This window comes from Lotus japonicus, chromosome 5, assembly GCF_012489685.1.
Source record: "Lotus japonicus ecotype B-129 chromosome 5, LjGifu_v1.2".
Lineage (NCBI taxonomy): Eukaryota > Viridiplantae > Streptophyta > Magnoliopsida > Fabales > Fabaceae > Lotus > Lotus japonicus.
In genome coordinates, this window is record NC_080045.1 from 43740415 (window position 1) to 43746566 (window position 6152).

General features: G+C 38.7%; 1 long non-coding RNA gene across 1 annotated transcript; it reads left to right on the forward strand.

Annotated features, from left to right (window-relative positions):
* Positions 1–892: 892 nt before the first annotated feature.
* LOC130718693 (uncharacterized) lies at positions 893–4326 on the forward strand. Its single transcript, XR_009012763.1, has 3 exons — positions 893–1163; positions 1928–2050; positions 3537–4326. It is a non-coding gene; the product is annotated as an uncharacterized LOC130718693 (long non-coding RNA).
* Positions 4327–6152: the final 1826 nt, after the last annotated feature.

Genomic DNA, 6152 nt, shown 5'->3' on the forward strand with positions numbered 1-6152 from the left:
TTGATGTTTGAGAAAGATTAATGAAGAAGAAAGTTCAGGAATTGCTTGAGGAATGTTGCGTAGTCGTTTTAGGAATTAGTGCGAGTCATCTGCACACCTGCCTTATGGCGAGAGTGTCCAGAATAGGCTAATTGCGCTTTTAGAGCAACGTTTATGTGAGATTTCGAATTCTTGGGAAAATAAAAGGTTCTCTTTATTTTTCCTTCGACCAGCGTTTCATTTCGGAACCTTGGACTGTACGCACGATAGTATTCACTTTTCGGAAGTCCGACGACGCTAATTTCTTTGCTTCGAAACCCTAGATTCGTGCGATGGATGAAGACTTTTTCTATTCGGGACTTCTAACGAAGTTTCCGTCTGCGTTGCCAGATTTGTTTCGACATTTCTAATCTTTCTTCAGAAGGAAGTTTCTTCATCCGACGTCAAACGCAAAAAGTAGTTTTGCGACATATTTCAACCCATACTACGTTCAAGCTATTTTCTCCCTTAAATGAACCAGGAACAAGTATCGACCTTTTATAGAGAGATACTTAACTCTGATGCATAATATGACGACGTCATATTTGTTCTAATTGTCTCACAATTATTCTTTAGCTTAGTTTCTACTCATTTCTTGATTCATGGATCATTTTATTTTGCTCAAAGTGATTCAAATATATATTTTATCATTTCATAGAGTTCCTCATAATTTTTGGGATAATAATATATCACCCTTATATTTTTATCTTAACTCTATGAGTTAAATCATTTAGCGTCTAAATCAATCTTACCGATTAATAAATATCTCATCCATTTTACTTGGCCTTTCTTGCTCCACGTCTTTCATGTTGGCCAATCCATTCATTTTACCACATGTTTTCTACTTTATTCATTCCAAATTTCTTTCCCCTGGCAGAATGCGCACACCGTAGTCCCTCTGTTTCTCTTATTCACGTCTTCTTTCCCTCACCACTCTCTTTACTCTCATTTTCAATTGGTTTCTGCAGCAATTTATAATCCTTGTTCCTTTCATCTTGTTCTCATCACCAACCTCATCTCGTTCATTTTCTTTGTGGCAGCCCACACACAACTGTGCCTTCTTCCTTCATGATCAAGCCACCACCTTGGTTCTCTCTTCACCCACGCAAGGCACAAACCACCACCACCTCTAAGGCATTTTCATGGTAAAACCTCTTCTCCTTTTTATCATGTTTTTAATGGGTAAAGATTGAGTTTTGATTTGTTATGCTTTTTCAAAAATGACTTTCATCCAAAGTGCTTTTACAATTGTTGTTCCCTATCACCGGATCTATAGATTTCACTGATTAGTTTTCTAAAAAGTTGTTTTTTTAGTTAAGTGATTTTGGGATTTTAATGATTTTAATTTAAGCCTTGATTAGTTATTTTTAAATGTTAAAAATGGCTTTGGAAGTGATTTGGGGAAAAAGGAAAATTTATACATATTTATGTAGTCGTGACCGAGCCTATGACATGTGTTTTGGGCTTGGAAAATCAATTCTGAAACTTGTTTTTATTTAGTGAAAATCATAAGTTAAGTTTATGGTGACAAAACTTTGGGCTTAAACACAAGAGGCTGAGAAGTTTTGGGTTAAACTGGAGTTTTAAAAGTATTGGGGTCTGTTTGATAAATTTATTAAAGATTGAGGGTTGAAAAATAACTTACCTTTATATGTGGACCTTTTCATGATTATGTGCTTATCAAGGGACTATGGTTGAATTACTTAAAAGTTGAGGACTGGTTTGCAAAATGGGTTTTTCTTAAGGACCTTTCTTTAAAAAAAATCACAAATATTTTCTCTTCGGACTTTAGCCCTTGGAACATAAAGCATATGCATTGACCTAAGTGAGTTAGAATGATTAGCTAAACTTATTTTGGAACTTTAGATATGACCTTAGAGACTAAGGTTTAGCATATGAACTTATGAAGGGTACGAATAACGGAGACGCATGGCGACGAAGACAAAGAACAAACGGAAGTGAGCCAACACGGGAAAGCAAAGATATGATTGGATTGGTATTGAGTCGCAACTTAGTAAGGAAAGCGCCTAAGGTTAGGGCAACTTACATATTAGCTATGACTGCATGATAGGCATCGATAAATTCGACTTATGCTTTACTTTGATATTGTTTATGATGATGATTTATTGTTATGATGTTTTACATAACTGATGATGTTGAGATGATTGTTGGATTGTGCGTTTTGACGATTCATTGATCTGGTGATCTTTGATATTTCGGGTTGGATGAACAACCCTAGGCAAGTCCAAACGAGGGGTTTGAGACTTAGCCATTTGTTGGTATTCGTTGGTTTACTTAGACTTTCCCCGGGAAACCTCTTTTGGGTGGTTGGTTTTTGGAAACTTAGAAAGATTAGAATTTCGAAAATTAGAGACTTTGGGAGACTTAGACTTTGAGAAATAAACTCATAACCTGACTAATCCAATTCGAAACGTTTTTACTAAACGAATATAGGGAACCTAAAGGAGAAAATGATTGCGAAAGACGGGGAAAAGTTGACTTTTGTTGTGGGTTTGGAGAGTTTTGGAATTGGGGAAAGCCACTAAGGTGAGCTATGGTGATGATTGAAAGTCACCGAGTACTCTAGTACTCTTGGGAGTGTTGTTCAAGTCGTGTTGTATTGACCGGCACAGACTCTGGGCTTTGTTTGTGGGTTTTGTGGTGGGAGTTGTGTTGTATTGATCGACACTAACTCCGAGTCGTGTTGTATTGACCGACACTGACTCTGGCTTTGATTTTGGGTTTTTTGTTGGGGCTGTGTTGTATTGACCGACACTAATCCCTTGGGTTATCTTGTTGTTGGAGCCGTGTTGTATTGACCGACACTTAGTGCTCTTGTTGTTTGGGCTGTGTTGTATTGACCGACACTAGACCCTTGTGTATTCTTGTTGGTGGAGTTGTGTTGTATTGACCGACACTTACTCCGAGTTGTGTTGTATTGACCGACACTAACTCTTGGGTTGTTTCGAGTTTGGGTTTGAGCTAAACACTTATGTGGTGAGGACGATTCGATGTTTGGCTAACCATATTGCATCAATCGGGTGAATAACGGGAATGGTTCACCTGTGCATCTCATGGTGAATAACGGGAATGGTTCACCTTGCATTAATGATGAATAACGGGAATGGTTCATCATATGGTGAATAACGGGAATGGTTCACCAAGGATGAATAACGGGAATGGTTCATCCAGGATGAATAACGGGAATGGTTCATCCATAGTGAAGAACGGGAATGCTTCACTTGTGGCGAACGGGAACGCGTCACAAATCCGGATCATGATTGCATTTCACGCATACATTCATTCTGACTTGGATTGTGTGCTGTTTGATTATTGAAGCATTGTTAGAGCCATAACATGCTAGGATTGTTTATATATATATATATATATATATATATCAACATATATCTATACCCCGTATCACATGTTGAGTGTATATCTACTTATTTCTGTGAGTTGACCCTAGCGCCTTGGCTTTGGTTGCATGTTTGTGTTTTGGGCGGTCGGCCTGCTGCCAGATGTCGATGGCTGATTGGTTTTCGATGGTCTCTCCCTCGGGGGGGATCAGGTATGAGCTCGTAGATCGTGCTGCCCCCACCGCTTGGGTGATCGATGTCCCTGGTCACCGAGCGACGTACCGGGGAAGGGTCATGGAGGACCGGACTGACGAGCGTGGACGTCTGACGAAAGGAGCTTTACGACGCATGGAGCTGAGCTTCAACTTGCCAACTTTAGTTCGCTGTGGACTCGGTACCTAGAGGGTAGGTTTAGGCAGGCGTCATATTTTGTGTAGATCTCTGATTCGTTTTGTTTTTGGGACAGGGTAGGTTCCCGACGCATGACTTTTGTGTGGTTCTCTTACTGAGGGATCACAGTGAGTCAGTCGGACCATAGGAGTCTTTGCTTAGGCCATTTAGAGGCCGACTTTCTCCTAGTGGTTTGTAATTATAATTTTCTCACTTACACTTCTGGGTCTGTATATATTTGCCTACGAGCACACTGCTTTGGAGTCACTGCGAGTGCGCGTGACGTGGAAGTGCAGCTGAGGCTGTACATGTTTATATTTGATGTATATTGGTTAGTTTAGTTTAGTGGTTGGGCTATGTCTTTATCTTCTATTGCTTGATTTAAAAGGAATCAAACGAAAAAAAAATTACCGGTTTTCCGCGTAGAGTTATTTTTTGTTACTAAAGTGACACCTGGAAATCGGGGTGTTACAGTAATTGTTAGTCACTTGTAGGTTTCAAGTGCAGTTGTAACACTTACCTGATTAGTGGATTGCCTTCATTCTAAGAAGGAAGAAATCACCTTAACGGGTGGACTGGATTAGCTTGAGGGATTTATCAAGTGAACCAGGATAAAAATCCTTGTGTGCTTTTCTATCTCTTATCTTAAGCACTTAGTTCTCGAAAGATTTGTTAAAATCTTTAAGTTGGAAGTTTTATCTTGAAAACGTTATTCAAACCCCCCTTTCTACCATTTTTCATACCTTCATCTCAAAGCATGTAAATCAAAATTGAAAAATAGGAGGGTAATGGCAAATCAAACATAGAGAAGGATCCTTCGTCTCTCACCCTGCATTATTTTAGAACTGCAAAATAGGCGCCAAAGAATAATTAACCAAACCATAAACTTAGATTCAAGAATCCCAAATTAATATAAAATAGACTATAAATTAAAACTTCTGACTTTGACATATTTCTTGGTGATATACTATTTTAAGGCCATGCATAGAGAAGGAGAAAAAAAGAGATGAAGTATGTGTTGGTAAATCCGCAAGTGTACGAATCCACCCGATTTTAATTATCGAACCACAGGAATTGTGAGTAAATAAATTCAGCTTAAGCCTTGAGTATGAAGGTTTGCTTTATTGAGATGATGAAACGTCGAAGTAGTAAAAAGGGAAAATAAACATAAACTCAGAAAAGAACATGCTTTGGATCCTTGATCAACTAGCCAATTTAAGCACATCATTCTAAGCACATGAACTCATGAATCTCTCTTGATGTTATAGCCTAAGCAACTACCTATCGATTCCTCACATAGATACTTCTTTCAAATCAAAAGATAAGCCCAATTCCTTGTATACTTAAACATTTGTATGAAGCATAAAGATTATAAAGTTCAGGCCAACAAACTCCAACCCTTCCTCTATTCCTAGTAGCAAGCATAGAAGGGGTAATCCCAAATCGGTTCCCTAATCTATAACAAACTTCCGTTCTAATTATAGAAAACCATAAAGCAAGCATGCATACAAGCTTAGATTGATATTCAGAAAATAGGATTCAAGTAAAGAAGGAGATCATGTGGGAAAGAACTTAAGATTATAACTTAAACATGAAAACCAAAGCATAAGAAGAGATATTGCCATGCTTGGCTAAGAACCTGAATTACAAGCTTGGAAGTCTTCTCTCACTCTCCTAGATGTTCCTCTCCTTCTAAACTTATGTAAAAATGGAATAGATATCAAAGATTACAAAAGCAAACCACTAAAAACCTATTTATAGGCAAAAGAAATGAGTCTGGGCGCTCAGGCGCCAATTAAGCACGCCTGAGCGCCAATTCCACCCAAAAACACAGCCTCTGGAAGGCAATTGGCGCCTAGGCGCCAATTAAGCATGCCTAGGCGCCAATTCCAAAATCCTGGAAATAGTAATTGGCGCCTAGGCGCCAATGGAGCACGCCTAGGCGCTCTAAACACGGTGGAAAGTCCCTTGATCTTCATTTTAACTCATCTTTACTCCACCTTAAGCCTCCATTCAATTCTCCAAGCCTCCAGACCTTCCCCTCTTCAGTTGATTCAACCTGAAACCTTGATGAACAAGCATGAAAAATATCTTGAAACTTAAAGGTCAGTTTTGCACAAAGGCCCTCAAAACAAGTGGAACTTTCAATAACCTCTTAAACTAACCTAAAATGCAATTAAAGCCCCTAATAAACTATGAACTTACCTAAATGAAGCAAAAACACAAATAAAGATAAAAATGCATGAGAATGCATAAAACACTACATGAGACTCAACAAAAAGACTCAAAACTAGCAAGGAAAAACCCTAAAAACATCATATAAATCCGGGTCATCACACCACTATACTCAACGACAGCTCGCCCTCGAGCGTCACTAAGATTAGCTTG